The sequence below is a fragment of the Sturnus vulgaris genome, chromosome 3 (genome assembly GCF_052056855.1).
Source record: "Sturnus vulgaris isolate bStuVul1 chromosome 3, bStuVul1.hap1, whole genome shotgun sequence".
NCBI classification, from domain to species: domain Eukaryota; kingdom Metazoa; phylum Chordata; class Aves; order Passeriformes; family Sturnidae; genus Sturnus; species Sturnus vulgaris.
The window spans coordinates 10,239,478-10,264,659 of NC_142245.1; the positions used below are offsets into that span (position 1 = coordinate 10,239,478).

General features: G+C 37.6%; 1 protein-coding gene across 7 annotated transcripts in view; it reads right to left on the reverse strand.

The window, feature by feature from the left end:
• The window catches only part of LOC148224178 (uncharacterized), a 470,521-nt gene that overhangs the window by 85,471 nt on the left and 359,868 nt on the right, over positions 1-25,182 (reverse strand). For 3 of the 7 annotated variants that reach the window (XR_015802136.1, XR_015802134.1, XR_015802133.1), the window contains one exon: positions 23,898-24,035. The exons of 3 other annotated variants lie outside the window; for them this stretch is intronic. The gene's annotated coding sequence lies outside the window, so the exon portion shown is untranslated. Of the gene's footprint in view, positions 1-4,067; positions 4,156-23,897; positions 24,036-25,182 lie in introns of those variants that run through there. One more of the 7 variants, XR_015802138.1, reaches the window with a different exon arrangement.

The following is a 25,182-nucleotide window of genomic DNA, read 5'->3' on the forward strand; positions in this document are numbered from 1 at the left end:
GTGCACTCCTGCCAGCCTTCAGAAAGTTCATAATCACAAAATTCAGGGAGAAGAAACAAGCCTACTTTGAATTATGGGGTTATGGTGACCAGAGTTTTATATAAATGCTGTTTGCGATGGAAATGCTATATTTTGTCCTATTAAGGACAGAGCAAACACACTTTTTACACAGCAGTAATGTGTCAGGCAAAAAGGAAAACTTTCAGTGATTTGTGCTAGACTGAAACTTGTGATCCTAAAATGTAACAGCTGTTAATGAAACACAAATATACTTGGTTCCAGAAGTGGAAAAGAGTCTCACTAACAATCTTAAAAAAAAAAAAAAAAAGTGCTGTTATTGCCCATTCCCTGGAATGTTTTATCCGTATTCATAGCAATAACCTTGAGAAATGTTACCAAGTGCCAAAAAGTATGAAAACTAATACCAAACACATTGTCAATATCCTACTAACTATTACTTATGAACTTATCAGCATGGAAATACTTATTCTCAGTAGAATTTTCTGAATGACAATATGGCAATCATAAATAATCAACTTCGTAAGTAGTGCAACTTTAAGCACAGGCTTAAAATTAGTGATTTAAAAGACTCCTCTCTCAAGGAGGGTGAATAGGTTTGGTTTCTACCTTTTGCTGAGGTGAAAGACACAAAACTGGTCTTTTCCATGAACCTAAGTCATCAATTTTTTGTATAGAGCAGTATATTTTATGACTTCTTTCTTGTGAGTTCAAGTCCCCTGTATTCTCTACTCACAGAGAAGTGCTCATTTCCTGTTTAAAAGCACACATGTATTTACTCTTGTTCATTTAACAACATTCTAAATGGCAATAACAAAAAACAATAAACAGAAATAATCCACCTAATTAGTGACTGTACACAAAGTCTCTCCTCATTTTTATTCTTTGTCTTTAAGCAAGACAGAAAACTAAGAACACTTTTTCTTTTTGCTATTTGCCAATGCTTGGAAAAAAATAAAAAGGAGATAAGTCTAAGGAATATTAGCTGTTTAGACTCTCACTACTGTGAGGTGGGCTTAGGCAGGTCGTTTAGAGCTTCTCCTTACCAGCTGCAAGGATAAATCATGACCTGAGAGAGGGCCAACATTTAGATTTGACATGACGGAAGAGGTGCATCCCCTGACATAGAGTCCAAAGAATTAAAAATAAGCAAATGTATGAGCAAATAAACTCCATGAACTGGTGAGGAATGTGTCAGTCAATAGCAATGCAAGCTGTCTTTCTATTATACAAGAAAGGTAAAAGTATTCTAGTAGGTCACTTAGTTACTTCAACCAGATGGAATCCAAAATGTTCAGAAAATTAAAAATCCATTTATTCCTCCAAAGTTGCATTCCATCTGTTTTCAGACATTTATGGAATCTTTTTGCATACAGGATATGGCAACCACTGGTGCCTTCGAAAAATTTCTCTTTCGTGCAGCTCACGGAAAGCCAGGCTGGATATAGACAGCACTGAAGAAAGCCCTTCTATTCAGGTGCTCTAGCTTATCTTCAAAATCTAGGAAACTATTTTTTAAAACAAAGAAATCATAAAATTTAGTGTATTATTACCTGCAAAAATGCAACAGGAACTTTTAATCTTAAAAAAAACCGAACCAAAACAAAATGAAATCAGACTATTCCTTGCTGTTTCCACCTTGAAAATTTTAACTTTCCTGCCAGTCTGTTTCTCATTTTCAGCTTGTGGAGACAATAAGAATGATTCAGATGCTATGAAGGAATGCAGCCTGGCATGTAGTGATCTCCACCCTGAAGATAAAAGTGACAAAATTACTGCAGGGGTTATAAGCTCTAGTCTTCATCAATCATTTTTCAAGAAATAATTTATTTCATTCAACAACACATTGTTCCTAGATCTAACTTGGGTATGATCCCCTTCCTCCTCTCCTTGTTCTCAGCATCTTCAGCTTCACCAGATGGAAGGATATCATCTGGCATGCAGGCAAGGTCAAATTTTCTGTATATGACACAAGCATCCACATTTCCTGTTTCCATAGGACCTCCTCTTCTTTGCAGTCAGTGGCTCATACAATAGTTCACTACCAACAAGCTTTTTCGTGCTTGGTGCAGAGAGTGTTTTGTCCCCTGGTGAATCTCACCCATAAGTACAGGGCTATATCTCTATTGTCAGGCAGTCATATTCCCATTTTTCTCCTGATTATCCACACTCCATGGTAAATCACCCCCAATTTCTGTGTTGGAGCTGACTACATCCCTTTGAGGTGAAATACACTCAGCAGGTAACTCTGTTCCAGGACTGTTTCTTACAGGGCAAAACCACATCAGATTTTGTGATCTTAAATAGTCCTCTCATACTACATCAACAGACCCTTGCATCATAAACACCCTTCATGACCAAGGCCCAGATTACTCCAGACTATGTGAATGGGGGCAGGAACACATCTTACATTATCTACGTCTGCATTTTGTTCACCTCCCCAAATCATCACTGGCAGGTGACTTTCACATGGAAAGACAAAGCACTCAAAAATCCCAAGGCAGCAGATCAAAGAACAGAGAACTTGCTTTTAAGCATAAGACTGCATTAAAAAAAAAAAGCTGAAAAAGTAAATCACAAATGGTGGATTATTTGTTTCAGTCTTTGTGTTTGTTTTTAATGTCACATCATGTTTCCACATTTTCTTCCACAACACAAAGGAAGGAAAAAAAGTTAATGTTCATACTTAGTCTCATCTGTCTAAAAAACCTCCAAAACACCCAAAACAACCATGGAAATTCAGTGAGAGTACAGCAAGACTCTGACTGAAAACTGGTATGAGTGACATTAAGTTCTGATATAACAAGCCTGTACATTTCATCACTCCAGATTTGGAATCCACCAGTTTTGACTTTGGGGTTGAGGACCAAATGCTAAAACAACATTTTCAATCAGCAGCAGAAGCGGAGACTAATTTTCCTCCCTTTTTGGACAAATAAAAACTATATTGGACAAATAATTCTGTTTCACTCACTAGGAAAGACGGCATTGAGCAAGTGTGCTGCCCAAGATAGACAAAACACAAGCGGCAAAACAGAGGACTGGAGAAAACCTAACTGGTGCATAAAGGGCTGCGAGGAGCATCCCCAGAGTGCATCCACCCACGAGGCAGGCACGCATCTCCCCGGAGTGAGCTTCTGTCCACACAAAAGTAACCCCCCCTCTCTCAAGAGTCCAAGCTTATTAAAGGTTTCCTTAGATTACACAGAGGGACTTGGACCCATACCTCCTTATCAGCTAAAGAGCCTGCCCTGCTTTTCTTTAGTTTCACCCATCCCCTGCTAAGTTTAGAAGAAAAAGGCAACAGCTGTGGCTACTGACAGAGGAAGGTTGGCAGCTGCAAAACCGAGATACCACATTTCAGTGTATAATTTTCTTTCCACAGTGTCTCTCCCTAACTTTCCTCTTTAAGAGGCACTTAAAATCCATATGTCTGACTCAATTATTGTTATTGTAGCTATGGAACAGAATGTGATGCTGATGAGGGCCTACCTGTCTGGTTAACTTCCCTTTCTGGATGCTTTCTTTCTTTGATTCATCATTGCTTGTGACATATGTATTGTCTAAATTATGTTCAAGAACAAGACTCTAATACATTCAATGGAAGAAGGTGAAAAAATCTGAAAGAGGTGTATCAGTTGCAAGCATAAATTTACATGATAACTTTAAATGTTCTGTTTCAGAGAAAAATCTTAAATAGAGAGCATGGTTTCACTGAAAATTAAGTATAACATTTGCAGTAAAATTAAGAAAAAAATTCATTCTGCTTCTTTTGATCAGGACAGTACTGGCATTGCAGAAATGCTTTGTCTTTATGAACTCATCTACAAATTCTCCATTCTTTCAGTATGCAGTACATTATCAAATCGTATCTGAAGCACTATGAATTCATGCCCCAGAGGGCAAGAACCCAAATTTAAAGTCATCATCATTCTGTGTATTTTCTGCTCAGTTGAAGGTTTTATGATACAGGTTGAATGTCTTTTTAGGACAATCCTAAAAATAAGCTAATGCAATGGGGACAGGATTTATTGGATATGTACACTCACCTTCAGCTGATTTTCTCCCTAGGTCAGTTCTCATGTGATTGGCAAGGGATCGTGACAGCTTGTATTTTCCTATGAGAAACCTGTGTAGACACTGGTAATTAGAACTGCCACTCAGTCCTCCCTGACAACAGCTACTGCACTGGCTCTGGGCCTCTGAACTAGCTACTGCCTCTGGAAAATCCTGTTTCCCAATGTTTTCTCCTCCATAGGCACATACCTAATTGCATGTAAACATTCTGTAATTTATTACACGACACAAAAACATTGGTACCTTCAAGCTGAAAATACAGTGGTTGATAAATACTGAAAAACTACGATTCTAAAATGTCACTTACAATATTGTTCTCCATCTGCCTACACTGACTGGTTGCTGAAGTAAGGATACTTCCTAGATAATGGGAAATCAGAAAAGAGTTGCAGTCTGTCTTTTAAGAAGCCTGATTCTTAGTCAAAGTTATGAGTGTTGAATCTTATAAGTCAGCACAGCTTTGGAAAAAAATTCTCCATTTAATTGAAAATACCAGTGCATTTTCCCTGTACTATTCTTTCCCTGTACTATTCTATCTCAAGCAGAACAAGAATAAAAAGGCTCAATTACTAATTAGTATATTTTTATCCATAATCAATTAATTCATAAACTGTTAATAACTGCAACTAACAAAGAAATAAAAATGAAAAAAACTCCAGCAATGCAACAGTTCACGTCTGTATTTGGAGGAGACTGTGCATAAGGGAAGATGTTTGGAGGTATTTGCAAATTAAAATGAAGCTGAAAAATTTCCTTATACTAGGATATCTACAGAATGAAAGCTGAATCTCTTCTTGGGTTTGCTGCTGTTTGGAGATATGGTTTTAGATACAGCTTCCTTGTCTGTGAAATGGGGCTGACAATAGAGCTGCAGTTTCCATGCACAGTGTCCAGTTATTTAGATCTCGTCATGTTAAATAGCTTCTTTTTATCCAGCAGTGGAGAAAAAATATCCAGAGTGAGGTAGTAAGGAATTGTTGAGATTCAGAGTTGAAAAGGCAGTGAAATCTAATCTCCAGACCATGGAAATCAGTGGAAATTTACTTCAAAACACTGTTGATTTCAGTGGTTTTGGGATCAAGGAGAACAAACTTACTGCACAAAGACAAGTCTGTTTTCCAGAGCAATGTTTCCTGATAGGAGCAGCCTGTCAGACAGCAGCAGACTGTACCTTTGGGGCAGACCCATGCTGAAGGCTCTACATAAGTCTAGGGTGTCCAGGAGCATCTCAGGGAAGGAGCTCTCCCTCTGTCTCCCCCCATCTTCTTCAGGGCACCAAGGAGGATGTTCTGGCTTAGCCCTTTAGTTAAGCAGAAAGCATTTGGCACCAGACCACGGGTGCAGATCCCCAAGGAGAAAGGAAGCCAGCCTGTGTGGGAAAGGGTTAGGCACAGGGACATGCTTCTATTTCCTACCCATTCCCACTCCATTAACATCCAGCCTGTGACCTATGGGAATTTCAGATGTGCAGAATCACATCCAGAGCACTGAGTTGGCCAGACTTTGCAGGCATTGCAACCACTGCAGTGCTAAGTTTGTTTTCCCAGTAGCAAGAAGAGCATGGCACAATGTATTAAGCATCTTGATTAAGTTTTATGCAACCACTCTTTAAAAACCAACCCAGAAATGGCAGTGCTATATTTTTAGACATGGATACTTCCATATATGTACTTCAAAATTAATCCAGTAGTGTAGTAATGCAAAAGGTCAGAAATTATTGAGTGAATAGCACCATTTCCTTTTTAGACCTTGATTATAGCATGGTCTTTGGGTAATACTTTGGCACAGTGCACAGGGAGGAAATTGTGGAGCTCTAGCCTTGTTCACAGACTCTTCCCCTTAAAGCATCTGCCCACCACTAACACAACATAATCTTCACTTCTATCATTATTAAAATATCTGTTCCCTGCATTTAAAAGTCCCACTAAATTCAAAACCAAACCCACAGAATTCTACTCCATTGACTGCACACAGTTTTCAGAGGATGCAAAGCCAATGTGTTGGTAGTGCCAAGCTTATCCAAGAAAACACACCACCCTCTTCTCAGATGTGGCATGGGAGAACAGTGTGAGGATGTAAGTAACAAAGTATGCACTGGTAATCTGTAGAAAAATGCATTTTAGAAATGTAATATAAAGCAATCTTCGATCCCAGGCAACACAGGAGGAAGATGAAATCTAAAGGAAATCACATTTTAAGCACTGAAGTACAGTTATGGCAGCCAAGTAATTAGAACTCTGCTCTTTTAGACAGCACGCAGTATCATTGTTCTTAAAAGCTCACAGTGTCCATTGTATTTCAGTTTTGAAACAAATAAGCTTTTGTTTATTCCTCTCTCTCCCCACTCTTCCCCACTGTGTACTAATGGCTATACCCGTTTTCCACATTCTAGCAGAACAAGTACCTTCTGAGAAAATATTCTAGATTATTAATGGCTGGATTTTTTTTTTTAAGTGTAACTGCTTAGTTATTAACAGAGGCAAAGGAAGCTCCCTTTTAAAGAAATGTGTGAATTGCTCCTTCTCAGCTGCTCCTGCCTGCCATTCCTTCCAGTGACCACTCTGTCAAGCCCTAGCCTTCCCTGCTCCCTGTCAACATGGTAAAGAAACAAGAATAAATGTGTACCCAAGAGGTACTAGTAGCCAATCCCTAATTGCATTTGAACCCATTTCAGTTCAGGTTTGAGTCTAGAAATCTAACTAACTTTGAGTAGTACTTCATTTCCACTGGTGCGGTCGTGAATATCAGCATCTCCTCCAGCAGGAGAAAGTCAAAACCATTCTGAAGTTCTACAAGGCCCAAAGGACAATCCAGCTGGTAGCCTGGGAGTGTTCTTAGTTTACATAACATAGAAAGACAGCTAGAAAATTATTTTTAATGAATCTGACTAAAAATATGTGTGCAACATCATTAATGGATTCTATTTCCTCTCACTGAAAGGCAATTTAATAAATCACCCTTTGCCATAGTGCCACTAATTACAATGGATTCTGAAAAAAAATCCCAAATGATTTTTTTTAGAAAAGTCACACATCCTGAAGGTACACTGCTGGCAAGCCCTCGAGTGTTTATATTACAAGCCAATCAATTTAAATAATCCCCAAGTTCATTACATTCAGCTAGATTCTCAGGAAAGGTCCTCTCTTCCATTATTTTCCAAGAATAAACCAACATAGAGAATCCTATTTCCACAACTGATGAGTTTTGTGTGGCTAGGACTAAACTACAGTAGCAAGATTTTAACAACTGCGGAAAAGACTATAAAACTTTCTGCCCCTTATTAACTACTGTGTGACTATTCAGTTTATGGGCAATGTTAACTTTGCAGCATAGGAATAAAAACATTGTAAACGGTCTCCAAAATGTTGGAAGCAATTTTCCCCAAGAGAGGCAGGCAGTCCTTCCAATCCCAGTAAGGTATGGAAAGGGTCATGTGGCACACATGTAAAATTAGATTAGACTCTCTGTTGCTAAGTAATTAAACGTAATTGTAAACCTGGGCAAGTATTGAATTTAAACCTGAGCTCCCTGTTCAGAGCTCCAAAATCTCTGTTGAAAATCCATGCAAAATGAAAACTGCTTCTTTAAAATAAATCAGCTTGCAGCTTCCCAGAACGGAGCCCCTGGGCAAGTCGTTCAAAATATGATTTTTATAAACAAATCTGACACAGCAAACTTAATGCAAAACCCTATGCATATAACATCACTTATGTGTGCAACTCATTTAAATTATAGCTGTAGAGAGAAGGAAATAAAACTGGCATATTAACCTTTGGCACAACAGTACTCACATACCAGCAATGTTCAGCAGCAGATGATATTATTGTGACTCCCACTAGTACTGTCATAGTGAAGGGTCTGTCAGAATTCATGTTTGAAACCTCCACAGTCAGAGTTTATTAATTCAGCCATGAGCATCCGTTCCAGACCTATGCTGGCATGTACAATTTTAAGAACAGAATTTTTTTTCGCTCCAACTTCCTTTTCCCTATCACTGTTGTTTTTAAAGTAATTGAAAACAAAAATAAAATAAAATCAAGCATAACTTAATGAAATATATCTCCTCAGCATCATCATATTTAAAAAGACTGAATGGAAAAATAAAATATGTCAGAAATTTATGAATATAATATGCCACAAACTTTTTCTTGCCACAAACTCATTGGATGCCGTGGCTCTCAAATGCTCCTTCTAAAGAATGGTCTGTTAATTCTTCCTGAAGAGAGAGAATCCTTTCCAGCAATCAAAAAGAAGAAGCTAAATGCATAAGAAAGATAGATTTCAAAAACAAATTATAAATTAAATGTAAAACGTTTTCAGATTGGTTTTTTGTTGAATTCTGCACATAATTGAATATATTTCTAGACAACTAACAAAAGCATCATGTAAAAAGACCTTTCCTGGTTAAATAATGTCTTTTAAAAATGTGTTATTTTGGGTAGCTTTGGCAACAATAATCAGGCCTTTATATAAGTTATTGGCCCGTTAATATACTGTAATACACTTTGGTCATAAGTTCCAGACATTGAGATTTACTCAGCAGCCATCACAATGAAAGTGAAACAAGTGTAGACCTGCTGCTGAGCTGGAGATTACAATGGTTGAAATAATCACCTGGTTATTCACAATACTACTAAATCTGAGGAAAGTTACTTTGTCAAAATATCAGAGGGCTACAGCAAGATACTTTTATATTTATATATTATTTTGTATTTATTTAAATGACATCTAGATATACTGTTTTGAGCAATTCTCACCTTCTGATTTTGTGGAATAATCCTGAGAGCCAGCTCTATTTCCCTCCCTCCTACCAGCAGTCCCATGAGCCAAGCTGTGACATGGGCAGGGCTGAGCAAAGGAATACGTGATGTAGTTTTAGTATTGCAGGATTAAGAATGTGATGAATTCTTATCCTCTTTAGTAAATTCTTATCTTCTCTGAGAAAACTGGGACGAATCAGGACTGCAGAAGCTGCTTTCCAAGCTGTACCTTGCACAAGATCAAAGATCAATGCATGTGAAGCAGAAGGAAAAAAAAAAGACAGATTCCAAATACCAAAAATAAACTGCGAAGAAACTTAATCCTCAAAAGGTCAGAGGTACATCTGAAAGGCCCTGGCCATGCCTTTGTATCAGAATGTTACAACATTAGCCCTAATGACTTAATAGTTTTGCCCTTGAATTGTGTCAACAGGAACCTATCTTATTACATGCTAAATTAGTTGCTTCCAGCCTACTCCAGACTCTCCAGTGATAGGAAGGCAGAGGTTCTTCTAACAAAGTTAGAAATGCAACCTCATACCTAAACAGTGCTGCTGAGTAATATTTAGTATAATTTTAATTTTTTTCCTTGTGTTTGAGCCAAAGAAGGCCGGGTACGGCATGGGGAAGAAGTCCCTACATTTGGCATTCAGGAGCCAAAATTAAAAGGAAGGCATCTCTTTTGAGTGCTGTTGTGCCATGTCATCAAAGGTCATCGTCTGCTACAGATATGAGGGGATAATGAGATAGGGTCAGGCGTAATGATGGCAGGCTCTAGGTAACAGAGGATGCTTTCTTTTGCTATTTCCCTTCTCTCAGAGAAGTTTGCATCCTTTACAGGCTTTCTTTGCATCCACACAAAAACAACTTCCAAACCTGGCACAGCAAAAGCCACCAGGTGCCCAAGGCACATCAGGACCTAACTATTCAGAGCCTGTCCCTGAATAAAACAAGAACAAACAGTAAGATTTTCAGAGTTACAGTTACCAGGCAATTGTCTCATTCTAATTTGGAAAATTCCATATTTTTTTACTTATCTGGAAATCTTTGCTTCACATCTGTCCTAAAATCCTGTCTCCTGTCAGCTAGACAAAAGGTTACTTTTCACAATAAATGCACAAGAAAGGAGAGACATGATTATACCATTCTGTAAGTCTTTTTTTAAGGAGTTTTACAGGCAAGTAAGATGCCCCAGACACTAGACTTTTAAATCATTTCAAGCTGACATAAGCTGATCCTAGGCACAGTTTATAATCATGTTTTTACTTTTCAGCTCTGACAATTACAAATTGTTTGTATTAGCTGCACAAGTACTCCTATGCAGCAATGTTGTCGAAGCCCATCCATCCCAGTCTCAAAACAGCACACTAATCCTTTGCTTTGCCAGCCTCCATTCCCAACTTTCATCTAACTGTTACCAACCAAGCAGGCAAGGGCAGGAGAGATCTACAGCCTGTGAAAAAAAAAACCCTCATCTGCAAGCTGTGGTAGCTGCAGTTTTCCCATGCTTCAATGTGGTTTTCAGACCATCTCAGCGTGACAGGAAGAAGCCTGGCATCCTCTAAGCATGTTGTACTTGTAACCTTTGAAGATGTTCAAAAGGAAAGAAAAGAAATAACAAATGAAAAGTCTTAACCATTTTGCATGAAGTTTCATGCAAAGTCTTGGGGCCTAACTTGACTGGAACAGTTTTAAGTGCTCCTCTACTACAGCAGCGGTGTGTCATATGAAAGGCTTTGTTTGGCATGTATCCACAGTTATAAATAAAAAACATATTTATCTTTGGTCATGCATATAATTTTAAAGTCGGTCAGAAGAAACCTTTTTTCTCCTTTTAAATCTGTAGCAAACCAAAGATAAATTCTTATAAATTATTTCTCTTAAAAGGAGGAAAAGAAAAAAACCAATAACAAAATAGTTTGGCTATTGAGAAATCTGGAAAACAGATTATTTCTTTGGATGGAACAAAGTGTGTGTGTGTCATCATGACTTTAAACAGTTCCATGGTTCCCTATGGAAATACTTAATTGAAGCTAATAAGATGTGGAGTTATCAGTGGTTTTTCATGATAGATTTCATATGGTCTCTCCAAGATATTTTACCTCCTTTAAAATGTACTGACCTAAAATTGTTTTAACTGCTGATCTGAGCAACCACCACTACTAACACTAAATATGAGTAAAACCTTGCTCCCAGAGGGGTAGGAGTTTGGACATATCCCTTATAACTCCAACATCTCTGCACCAAAATCACTTCAATTTCTGATTTGTAGCATGTGTGACAATAGAAATACCATAGAAATCTTCATATGAAAAGCTTATTTGCCTCTTAAAAATTGCAGCATGGGCCAGAACTCCTTTCTTTTGGCATCACAAAATTAAGAAATTAACTAATTATCAGTAGACAACAGATACCAATATAAATCTTCCCTCAATTCTGATGTTTCATAAGGCGATCCTAATAAGCTCCTCCCCCTAACACTACAGAGAATCAGGCACACCTTCTTCCATTAAGCAGATTAGTTGATCATGAGTACAGGATATACAATTTTTGACTAGTTAAAATCTTGTGCCTTTCTTACCTCGCAGTTTAGAAAAGCAAATCCCTGATGGATTTGAGATGGAGGTACGGTGTCCATACAGAAGACTCAGTTTTTAGCCATAAGCATATATTTACACATCCTAATGGAGACCCAGTAAAGCCTTCTTTAAGTGCAGAAACTCGTTATTTGGCATCTGCAAAGTGCAGTTGCTTTATAAGAATCTGTACATATAATTTTCTGACAACATCTCAAAATAAATTTGGCTTGAGCCAATGTTATGTGTGCCACTATACATGATTAAGCCATTCTGAGACTTACAGAAGAAGAAAACTTTTTCCCATATTCATATCAGCTGAGTTTATAAAAAACTTTGAGTAGAGGTAACTTGTGTAAGTTTGGCAATAATTTCACACCTACATTTTACGTAATAAACTAAAACTGTCTTCCTAAAATTAGTGAAAACCAAGTGGCTTATCATTATTTTCCTCCAGGTTGAGAAATTTACAGACTTTTCTGGCATAACCACGTTTTGCCTTCAGCAATTTTTTTTCCCTGAAAACGTACTCCCTGTGCCTGCAAATGCATCCACTGCATATGTTTCTTTTTAATGTTAGTATTCCTTTTGGATAGACCATCTCCACTGATAAAGTCAAGTACACGTCTGCAGGCTGTAGGGTCAAGTTCAGTGTACCACCTATCAGTAATTATATCAGGCAGAAGCAAGCACAGTGCATTCATTAACCTATAACCAACCTTGGTATTTAACACTGACCAATATTACATTCAGATTAAAGAACCTGCATGCAAACACCATGACACAGGAAATACAAGGATACAATAAATGCCATGGGATAACACTGCATTTGAACACAGTTGAAGTCAGCACAGACTGAATTTTAAGATGAAGCAACTACTTTGCAGCTGCTTGCCAACAACCAGGATTAATGCAACATTCCTTAGGCAGTGAATAAGGTGAGCAGGAACTCTCCATTTATTTTCCATCCAGCTAACAGTAAAAGTTGCCTCCTGAAAGCATTTCCCATCTTAGCCATCCAAACTGTGCGTCACCTCTTGACTTTTCATGCACTATACGGGGAAGCAAGGACAACTGATCTCCTAAACCAGGTGTCTTGTGTCGTTAGCAAGAAAACAATCCAGGCTGAATTTTTGGGCATATTTCTGTTAGGAGCTTTCCTGTAAGACATCCTGTAAATTTATGTGTGTTCCTAAAATGCAGAAGTGCCTAAGATTTAAAAGGTTAGCAAGGCACACTGCTCTAAGTGGCACACAAACTCAGATGCTGTGGGATTCTTTACCAGTGCAAGTTTTCATCCATCTCAGCACATGGATGAACTGAGCAGAGGAGAAGCAAGCCTGATTGTAATTACATTAAGCACTTTGGCAATGAGGAAAAGTTTGTACTTGTACACAGATGGCTTTATGTTACAATGCTATAAATGTGCCAAGTTTCATGGCTTCACCACATGATACAAAAGAAGGAGCTTGATCTGAAGTCTGTGCAAACCTGCTGAAAAGCTCTCCCTGGTTTCAGGGTATTGCTATCAGGTTTCTGATAAGTCCACAGAACACACCTGGATAAGGAAATAGCCTTTTGTACTAAAATGCAATTATTCTTTCACCATTTTAACACCATTTGCCTATTTTAGCTCAGTCCTCATGCTTTGATGACTGTTTTCTTCAAAGCATAAACAGTAATATCCTGTTCAGGTTGCTTAAAATGACTTGGGCTGGCCCCTAACATTCATATATGCTAGAAACTCAAACTTTACAAAAATCATAGTGATCCCTAAAGAGGGTCCCTGGAACAGAGGCTAGACAGTGTTAAAGGAATAAAGTAGGTATATATTAAAAGGCCTTCAAAGGATAAACCCGGGGCAATACAAGAGCCCAGCTGGGGCTAAACCAAGGATGGATCCAAGATGGACGCAAGATGGACGGCAAGTCATGAGTTTTTACACTTTTATAAGTTTTGGTCCATTTACATACTGGGGTTAACTGTCCAATTACAGCTTCAGGTTATGAAGTCCCATCCTCCTAGAATGCTCTATTCAATTTGCTTTTGTTTATACTTTATGGGCCTGAAGCTGCAATGGTGTCCTTGGTTCTCAGGCTGGAAAAGGATTGTTTTGTCTAGCTAAACTATGAAGAGAACTTGCTAATACTTTATATGAAGTTCAGAGTCACACACCAATGCAGTTTAGAATCTGAAAAATATAGAAGTTAAAACTTAAGGCATCAATAGAAACTACCTGGGGAAAAAAAATTACTTTCTTATCCTGAGTCCTGGTGTTTCTGATTCAAGTCCTCTTTTCTGTGACCTTCCTAACTCTATTACTTCCTGAAGATGAGAGATTTCAAAACTGACTTTAAAAATCCTTAATTTAGAAAAATAAACAAAAATTCTCTCAACTCATTCCTCAGTGTCTCATCATAACTTATTTTAGGGTAATAAATCTTCACCCTGACAGCTCTCTGATGATGCATTATGTTAATACATCATAATGACAATACTTGTAATATATGATGAATATATTTTCTGAAAGGGATATCACGTATACATTCCATCTTTCCAGCACAGAAGAAGATCTAGGAAAAGGGGGAGAAGGGGAGATAAAAGACGCTCTTTACCCAGAAGGCAAAATCTCACAAGAAAATGTGGAAATAAATTGATTGCCCTTGTTAAAATAGAAAGAGAATAAGAAAAAAAAAATACTGTTCAGCACAAGCAACTTCTATCAGTAATATTACTGTTTGTTCCTCAAATACTGGTATTCAGGCTCCATTATAAATGGGAAATCTTTTAATGTACTTGTCTCTATCATGCTAATACAGGCATAACAGCCACTAGGAAATAATCATGATGACTTTGATAGGGTTGGAAGATTGCCATAATGAGAGGTGCAATATTTAAAAGGGTAACCGAGGTTGTTCTGCAAACAGAAATAACTGGCAGCCTTGTTGAATAATCTGGTGGACACTTCTAAGAGTCACCTATGGGTGACACAAATTAAAATCTTGAGCATGGACGAGGTGATGACAGGGGTTTTTAGCAGGAAATAATCAATTTTTGGTAAGGATACCTAGCCTTCCACAACACATTGTACATTAGAACCGGATCATGGGCTGGTGTTTGCTGTGCTGAGCTCTGCACAAACAGAACAAAGATAATGCTGGCCTCGACCAATTTAAACTCAATTTCAAAGGCTTAGAATGTAAAATCAGGCCCTGGCTTAGCAGAGCCTGTTGTGTGGGCAGAGGGAGAAGTAACTGATCCAAAGACACACCTTGCATGTGTGACTATGTGTGTTGAACAGTATGAGATTTGACCATAACAGGTTACAGCGGCCCTCCAGGCACTCTTGGGTTGCACACACGTAATGGACAACAACCTCAGTGCTCCTTTCATGGCACAAATATCACTATGGGGGTCAGAAATTACCTCGAGTCTAGCAACAACACTCTTTTTTTCAAAAACGTGGTCTTTCCATCTACTACCAGGTTACTGAAATCTTAGTATTCAGTTTAGTGTGGAGAAAAAACTGAATCAAACAGTTGAATGAGCTTCTGACTTTTTAGGAGTTCTGATACTGATCCAAAGTGAAAAACTTGACTTTTGCAAAACACCCACAGGTTCTCACTGTGCCACTGAAATGGAGTCTGATGATAAATGTTCTGGTCTGACAAATACTGACTTGTATATCTGCATAGGACTAAAATAATTTCTGTTTCTGCTTGGTCTTGTTAAAGCTGCAGTGGAGAGCTGGATCTGATGCTCGAAACAACTTAGAGGCCTGAGATATTCTTTTTTAGTTGAAGAATTGGAAAACAAAATTCCTGTGAGACATTTAATAGAAGAAAAAAAAGTTGTGATTAATATACACAGGAAAGGATTAAAAATTACCATAAGAGTGAAATAATAAAAATAAAGAAACATCCAATTATATATTTTGTTGTGAAATCATCCAAACTGACAAGCAAGTTATGTTTGAACATAGTGGCAATAATTTCAACTCCAGTGTAAAGTTCTGCATAAAGAGAGGCCTTGGACGTTGCTGTTTTGGCTTTGCTAGAAACATTTAAAGAAAGGGCTCCAAATTCCTGATAGGGACTGGCGGGTCTCACTCTGTCTCAGTAATGCTAAAGATGGAAACATCAACAGCACAAGCAAAGTGACGGGAGTGTCAATATTACTCTTGAACACGTGAAAACAAGCAATGATACCCAATGCAAGGCTGTGCACACAGTCACAGTCACAGTCACAGTCACAGTCACATTCTCTGAGTGTGACTGGAGTAATCCTGCAAGGTGCTTATTGACCTCTGCATCCTCAACCTGCAGAAGAGGTATGAGCAATAATGAATACTGGAAGCCACTGTGTGATAACCAGTGGGGTCTTGCTAGCAAGCCTGTCTCCCAGGGGATGATTACTAGCAAAAATATAAAAGGTTCTAATGTAAATCAGCTGATAGAATCAACCCTACTAAATCCACTGTGACTTTTCTCCGACTACTTGCAAGAGCCTATTGCAATGTTATTTTGCATTGCAAGAATTCGTCCTTCAGCTGTTGAAAGGAAATAAGCAGCTCATTTTGTAGATCCTTTTGGATACTGCTGTTCTGAGTCAAGCAAACTACATTACCAAATCCCATCAATGTTAGATGTCTTGGGCATGCCAAATGTCCTCTCAATTACAGAAAAAAAAAAGAAAAAAAAGAAATTAAAAAAAAAATTGAGAAGTGTCACAACTGTATTGCCTTTCATGCAGGAATAGTCACTTTCAGGTTGACCTTTAAACCCAGTGATATGGGTTTAAAAGAAACAATTAAAAATCTAAAACAAAGAATCTTTACTAATAAGGCCAGCTGATTCAAATTATGTTATTAGAATGTACCTAGTGATTTTTTTCTTCTATATTAGGTTGAGAAGCACATATAGAAAGTCCCGTTAACTGTCATGCAATCCATAGATCTGCATTACTGTAAAAAATTGCTCCGCTAAAGTTCACACAAAACAAAAGTGAAATTACCCCAAAGGAATCTTTGTGTTTCAAGACAATTTTCTTGCTGAGTTTCAAATATTAAAACTCTCCCAGTTGTTAAATAAAGAGTGATGAGAAAATGCATGCAATTTTAATTTCCACTGGGATTCTGCCTGCTGTGAGACAATCATGTTGTTAGATATTTTTCTAAAGAGTAAAATAACGTTATAGCATCTGTGAAGGATTGTTATGAAGAACATGGTACTGAAATAAAAACATTTTTATCCCAGATTAGCTACTTGTTATGCTTTTTGATGAAATTGCTTGAATTAGAATTTACGCAAAGCTTTATTATCTAAGACACTTCAGCTCAGTTTAACTGATGTATCTATTAGAGTATCTATCTTGTAGTTAATGAAGGCTTGATATATCAACTAAGGAGAATCCAGGCAAGTACAATGGATATATACAAAAAATGACATAATGTTCGCTTGTTTTCCCCCCTCCAGCAATGTCAAAGCAACGGCATATTTTAAAATCAAAACTGGTGTTCACTGGCACACCTGCAAAGCCAGAGGTCAGCAGAATGGCTGGGTATTCACAACACTTGAACACCTGCCTTTGTTCTTCTTTTGGTGTCTGGTGGAATTTCAGGTGCTCTTGAAAGATTTTTGTAGGGAGACCAAAAAAATGAGGAATGACAAAAAGGAATTAAAAAAAAAAAAAAAACAAAAACCAAATTAGAGTCTTAAATATAACTAGTTCATAATCCCTAGCTCATAATCACACCCTGAGAAACAGATATGCCAGGAATGAAGTATCACATTGCAACACTAAGAAGGAATTTACTTTGGAGATTTGGCTCTGGCTGAAGAAGAACTCAAAGGGATTTACTAAACAACACCATTGTGAGAAAAATTAAAAATGTTGCCCATTACTAGGAAAGCATCCTGCTAGAAAAGTAACTATCTTGTCTGATTTTGTTTATTGCTTTGTTTGTCAGATCTGTAAACCTTTTCTAAAATATATCAGCTTGAAGGAAGGAAATAACACTAATGAAAATACTACCTAAAAATGTGTCAGTTCTTGAATTGAGAATAAATACAGATATATTGACAAAGCTGGCATTAAATACTGACGATAATGTATGTTTCAGCTCTTGCACTTTTAAAAATGTTTAAATAAAAGACTGAGGACCTGACTTCTTTAAATTCTTTCAGAAACCTAAAAAGTCCTTTTCTCCTTTTCTATTAGTAATAGTATTGAGTAATATAAATTAGGACCAGGATGAAACAGGAGGAATACTTATTTTCATTTCAGTCCACTTTCAGATAGTTTTCACAAAGGAAACTGGTCTTTACTAAATCCAGCCACAGTTTAGGTGAAAATAAATTCTTTCCAATCCACTTATATTTATTTGTTTTGATGGAGGTGTTTTGCCAAGGGAGATGTTCTAGAGTAATTTTCCAGGCTAGAGGAGAGCTTTGTGTCTTCTCCTCTTAAATGGCAAACTTTTTCACGGCATGAGTAATATCTAGACAAGCAAATCACATTTGTGGATCTTGGACTAATGCTTGTCTGAGTGTAAGAAGTAGGTAATGGCAGGAATTTAACCATGTATTCCTTGACAGGCAGCTGCATAGCTGTGAGAGTGACAAGGAGTTTATGTATCCTGAAGATACAGGGAAGAACAAAGGGAAAAAGGAAGAAGGGGAAGAAAATTAGTGGCAAAATCAGTAGTTCCTATAGTGGAACTATACTGCTGGTTCATTTTCTTTGGACAGGATTTAGAAAGAAAAATAATAGGCACATTTTTAAGATTTATTATATTTGGAGATAGTATCTTTAAGTAGAATAGACAGAGTAGGTGATATGAGTGAGAATCTAATGGCAATACTAATTAGGGGAATTTCAAGGCCAATCAAAGTGAAGGAGAAAAACTCTCTGTCCCCTGCACTATTGACAAAGTGGTGCCCCTTTCATTTCTGGACATTTCTAAAGATAAACTGAGACAAAACAGCATAAGTAAAGACAAAACAATGCCAAAATCAGGATCTAGACAACAACTCCAGCAAAGGCTGTTCCAAAATTAAGACAATGATAGCAGCAAATCCAAAAGCAGCAATATGAGCTCTAGGAGGCACTGCAAGAGCCCTCTCTTCAGGGCTCTAATCTGCAGGGTGCTAGTCCTCTTGGAGGCTAACATGCAAGATCTTTATATTTACATTTACATTCATGCCCAGTCAGCAATTAATAGATTTCTCAGAACCTACATGATTCGTGCCCATGAGACAGAGAGCACATCAAGCCATCCCTACAGCCACTAACCTTGGGAGTCTCCATGTGGGTTTCTGCAGGGCTGGCCTGTGGTGGCCCAATGCTCCAGCTCTAGGGTTTCTCCAAAAGCAATGCCAGCCCTTGACAGATTTCATAAGTGACACAGGAATTTATCTAGGGCTGCCAGAAAGCCTGTATGTGTTGCAATAACAGAGCTCAGACGTGTGGGGCATCATCACCACACACCAGGAAACCCATTTTCCCACAAAGCTCCTACAGCCTGGGCTATGGCTGGCTAAACAAGTAGCAAAGGAGACCTGAATCTGGCTCATTTCTCCAAAGTGGCCAACAAGAGCTTTTCAAAGTTTCAGGGTCAGAAAATTTCTCTCTTCACTCAATGCCAATTGAACGGGTTCTTGTATTAACTTTATCTGAAGCCCCCAAAACAACATTCTTTAAAAATGTACAGAACGGTTTTGCATATGCAAGGTCATCAGCAGGTTACTTAAAAAAATTAGGTGAGATCATTTGGAACAGAATAGTTCACAGTTTACTTTACAACACCACAGCTGTCAAAATGTTAAACCATAGAAACAAAAGTTGAAATTAGAGATAAAAAGCAAATTTAAAAGTCTTTCATGACTTCTATGTAATAAGGGGGTTTCAGAATTCATGCTGGTTTAAACAAGAATGACACAAAAGCCAACCCCTGAAACTGGCAATAGGGCTAAGAAAAAGTCAGATCCATTCCCCTTCAATTCATAGACTCTTTATGTAAACACTGGGCATATTTAAACTCAAGTCTCAAACACAGAGAATGGGTGATTAATACTCTGCCCCTGTCCTGCCTCATGAGTTTGTAAGGTCTCTAATTGTTTGCTCCATTTATAGCACAGCTGAGACCAGGTCTTCCTTGGGGCCCCACTACTTTAAGATAAAATTAATGCACATAACCCTATGACATCTATAGTTCTTGAACCCTGAAGTGTCATGTGTGCCAGTATGAGGCTGTTTTGCCACCAGCAGTGTCTCACTGGCAGCAGCCTCTGTCTTTGCATCTTTTGCATCTACCTGTTCTTCTGCCTTATAACCCCTCTAATCTCCTGGGCGCTGGAACTGATGACATGCAAGAGCGTCCTTTTATAGGAGGCCAGGCTAAAACAGGGATGACCAGGTAGCTACTCACATATATCTAGTGGTCCAACTAGCCCTGGCTTTACTTACAAAAAAATATTAACTGGAAAGAATGGTAAAACTCACACTGATATCAACTGGACCAGCATTTCTCACTCTAATGTAAGTGACATTATTTATCAGTGCATGGAGGATTTTGCTCAGTCTTTCTGTCTCACCTCATTTTTTCCAAGTAATTTCTTTGTCTCTACTGAAGAGATTTCCAACCACCACTGTTTCAGTCATCAGATAAATTGCTTTTTTTGTCCCAGAAGGATTTAATTCTGTGTGTTTACTTCTTTATTATGTGTACCCCTGCAAACTAACATCTTCTTTGCATTTAGTTGGCAGTAGAGGGGCATGCAAAATCAAAGCCCTATTCTGCTGAAACTGCAAGATGAAACACAAGAAAACTCTTAACTTCAGGGAGTATTGTAGAGAGAAAATAGGAAGTAGAACAACTTTTAAAAATGCACACTTTTCTACTGCATTAAAGCCTTCGCTGCTTTTGCCAAAACTACTTTTAAGAAAAAACAGCTGTGGATTTGATTTCTATGTTTCTCAGCCATTAGTCAATAGAGGATTCAATTTTAAAGCACAAGACCTATAACATACAGAGCAAATAATTTCTTGTCTGAATATAAGAGATCACAGATAGATAACATGCTTAGTGAAAGCTTTATTACCAAGGAAACACATTTATAAGCATTGACTCTAGCACCTTAACATTTACAACTCACTTAAAAAAAAATGCTAGCTGTAAATAAGTCCATACTCATAACTCGAATTATGTGGTATCTATCACTCATGCCTATTTTAAGAATTACTCGTTGCCTTAGAGTGGCAATGGGCAAAGACAATTTGTGAAAGTTCAGCGTTTCTGGAGATTTGAACTGTGATCTACCACAAGTTAATTGTTGCAGTGAGATAATAATTTTTTTGTAATTATGCCCAACAAATCCATAAGTAGCCCCTCACAGAATAGGTTTTATCTAGTGCCACTTGCTATTTCCTAAAGGTCATGGAGTATCTTTTTCTCACCTCTAACAGCTCACCTTTCCTGCATGTACTATGGGGAAGCATAATTCCAACAGAGTGGAAATTCAGTCAGCAAATGAGGCATCGACATAAATATTCATGGGGGAAAAAACTTTAGAAAAAATGTTGAGAAGAGGGTAGGTAAATCATGGCATCCTCAGGAGACCACTAAGATATGCACTGTCAATTTACATAGATTTGCTTAAAATTTTGTGTGTCATTTAAGAAGTGTTTTCATACTTACTGAATTATCACCTTCTTGCTGGAATTAGGGCATCTCTTGAGCACTGGACACTTGAGCACAGAGTACAGAGCAGTTGCCCAGATGCCATGTGGTACCCATTTATCATATCCTGGATTTACAGTCTGACAATTAACAAGGGAAATCATTCTGGATTGTTCAGGGAAGTGTTTCTGCCCCAGTAAATACACAACAGTTGTCCAGTTTTTTACAAAGTGAATTTGACTTCTTATCTAGGATTCTTTCCCCACTTTTCAAACCCTTGAAATCCAAACCAAGAATCTGATATAAAAGCAAGCCATGGGAGAAGCACATGAACTCACAGGTAACATCTACATGTACAAAGTTTTGTTTATATACAAGCACTAAAGAATAACCATTATCTCCGGATAGAGTCCCAGTAGAGCTCAGCACAACTTAATATGATAAAGATGCAGCTTCCAGAAAAAAAAGAAAAAAAAAGGAAAATTTTTGAAAATGCTTGGTTATGGCTTGTTCTGCTTGTGGCTGTGGTCACTGATAACACTTTTTGACCTTGGAAGAGAGTGAAGCTGATGCTATGTGCCTTTAGAAAGTCAGCTCTGAAAACATTATATATGGCCAATATTTGACTCCTTGCAGTTAATCCTGCAATGACACACATTCATAGAGACATTTGTTTAATTGGGAATCCTGTGAACTCAATTCCTGTCTGACTCTTGTCTGCTTCCATAAGCCTAAATAGACATGAATAAAGTGAGCCTTTTGCCAACTCAGGATTCAAATCACTAAGAGTCATAAAATCTAGTGTCCAGAAGAGTCTGAATATCAGATTCCAATGCCAAAATTGGACCATTCCATGAAGAATAATATAAAAAAAGATTACTTCAAAGCCACTCACCATAAAGAAAAATAACACTGACTATTGGGTAATGATGCAATGTTGAACTTTCACACCACATCTCAGGAAATATTACTGCACTATAATTGAGTTCATCAGGCTCCTTGAGAATGTCCATGTTTTCTTCTCCATTTCTCAAAGATTTTCATTGGTATGATGCAAAGGACACTACTGTCTACTGGGTGGTTTTCTGTGTTAATCTGAAGCAAGTTCACCTCAATTTTTATTTCACCATTGTTTGTAGCTTTCAGATCCTCCCTTACGAGGACAGTGGCCAGAAGAATACAACATATGTACCTTTTATAAAAACGAAATGCAAGGCAATGTTAAGGCTTCTTCCATTTTTTTTTTCAGGTTTTCACTTTTCTAAAGAAAACCTTTTATTCAACCCTGCTGCCATAAAAGAAGGTGATGTCATAATTTATGATATTAAACTTGTTACTAAAATGTTATTACACAAGTGATGTTTTAATTGATGATGCTAAACTGGTTAGCAGGAAAGTGTCAAGTGTCACTTTCATGACATAAACTGCCAGTTATTATTATATAATATCAATTATTCTTTGGAGAACTGCATTAGAGCAGTTACATATGAACCAATGTAGTTGAGGCAGGTTCATATCTTTTTAAATGCTGTTCATCCAGTTCTCATTATTAGGAGTAAAATATACTTCGGATGCAGTTCAGACTTTTATAACTCTCTCCTTGAAATATAATACCTGCCTTTCTTATTTGTCCTTTCAGATGCCATCAAATCAACATGGAACTAAAACAAAAGAAGTGAGACAAATTGTATAGCTTTAAGAGCTTGCCTTGTCCTGCAAACATACAAAACCCAAAGTTTGAGATTAAGGTAAGCAAAAATAAAGAAAAAAAGTTTTAATAGTAGGTTAAATATAGAGCATTAGGATTTGCTGACAGAATGTTGGTTACTATGAGCCCTGCTTTGATGCTGGACTCCTAAAGCTTTAGTGTCCAGCTGTTCTCCAAATTCCTCTGAATCTTACTTAGGCACAGAACCAAGAGAATATATTAATTTCTGAAATGCATGTAGCCAGATCTTAAAAAATTCATGTCTTTTAGGGATACTTATAAGTAAAAGCAAGAAGTTTAGTTCATGTGTACTCTCTGGGTCCAACAGTCTGAGTCACTGCTGATGCTGATCTGATTGAGCGAGTTTTTAACATTTCCCTAAGTTAAAGGTGCACTCTGCTCCTTGCTGTCAGTGACACATCTCTGGTTTACTGGCAAAGATGTTCAGAGATATCCTGATAACAAGTTAGATGCAACATAAAAGAATGAGATTTTTACGGGAATTTCCAAGCTGAAATCTCATCTATTTTATATAAGAATAGGTGCAGTCCCTTTAATGAGGGAGAACACAACAATCAAGACTATATCTTGGTCAAGACTGTTGAATTTGCCTGAGTTTAAATAAGAGGATTGCTCCCATAAATTTCCCTTCTGTAAAATGGCAAAAATTGGAAAAATAAATTATGTACATCCATGCAACCACAATGACCCTGAAAAACAGTGGACAGTACAAAGCCAACAAAATGTGGCTGCTAAATAAGCCACACTTTTAGTTTCCTGAACAGCTTCGTGCTCAGATCAGAGACACTTTATGACAGAAGATGGATGTGGATATGGCTTAAAGATCACACTTCCTTTTATTCTGCTGCCTGTACAAACTCCACTGAGATCAGATGCCATATTTCTTGGGAAAAATCTTGGAGGTTTAATCAAAAGAGTTGCAGGAGGTGATAGGGAGAAGCCGCAAAGAGGTAAGAGAGAAGTGCACTAAGAAATATTTAGAAACACACATGTGATTTTCATTAGGTTTAGTGGCATTGGTGGAAATTAATCTGCAGGAAAAGACTTTGAAAACTTACCTCATGATTTCATCCATGCAAAAAGAATCTGTTTTCTCCTTTTAGGTCTCTTGTTCTCTACATGTTTTTGCAAGTAATGGATTTGGGTATTATCCCACTCCCCACTTCTTTCTGACAAGCTTAATGGTGGTAACTGATCTGAGTTCACAAAAAAAAAAATTAAAAATGTAAAAGATACAAAGAAAAGCAGGGAAAAAAAAGGAAAAAAGTGTTAAGTCTTGATTATCCATATGCATCAGGTGTTTTATTACCAACATATCTCTAGGTAAAATTTCACCTGTCAGATTTTGGGAACATATACATTTCATTAGATAACAGATCTTTAATGCATATGGTGAAATAATGCCAGAATTTTGAAAGTTTATCCCCTTAGCCTGCTGCCACATATTCTCTATTCCACAGATATTCTCAGTGGAGCCTGTACCTATTTTCCTCTTTTTTCTGATTGGCTGCAATTATTTAAAATACACTTTCAAGGCAGAAGAGCTTGCATCAGTCGTCAAGCAATGCACCATATCACTCCAATTTATATAACAAGTCAGATAAAATCTAAGCATCAAAGAATGCACTCTTGTTGACATGACAGAAGGTTGAAATCCTGTGAGAAAAATGCCTCTTACAAGAAAGATGAGGATAACATGTAGTTGCTGCATCATGAAAACCTGTTCACAGCCCATGGTAGTACTGATCAACCTGAACAAGGCTCCATCTTACAAAGGCAAAATTTCTTCTAACATTTCCTTGTAACTGAAAGAAGGCATCCAGACACTAGTGGGTTTTGTAAAAGTTATATCATAATTTATAATTGGTTGCTAATTAATGTCAGATCACAGTGGAATTCCTATGGAATTACAGAGTGGAGCCTCTTTAATTACCAGTTTATAATTATAAATCTCATTGGAATGAAAACACAAGAACTGTAATAAATTATGATGATCTAGGAAGATCATCTTTGACTAATAAAATCTTCATGTATGTCTCTTAAGGAATTATAGAACAGTAGTCTTGACTTTGGGCAAAAAATATTTTCCATGACACAGGGTTCTCCTTCCTGCATTATACAAAAACTAAAGAGACAAAAATCTTAGACATTATTTCACAACTAGACCAATTACATCTTGTGAAATTAAAAATACATCTCAGGCATCTTAGTACTACATCCTGCAGTCCGTCTATCCAATAGATCACCAAGGCAGGACCCTTCCCACCATTGCTCTGCAGTTTTGTCCTTCTCTATTGATCTGGCTTCAAAACGCCATGGAACTAACCCTGGCTGTGACACAAC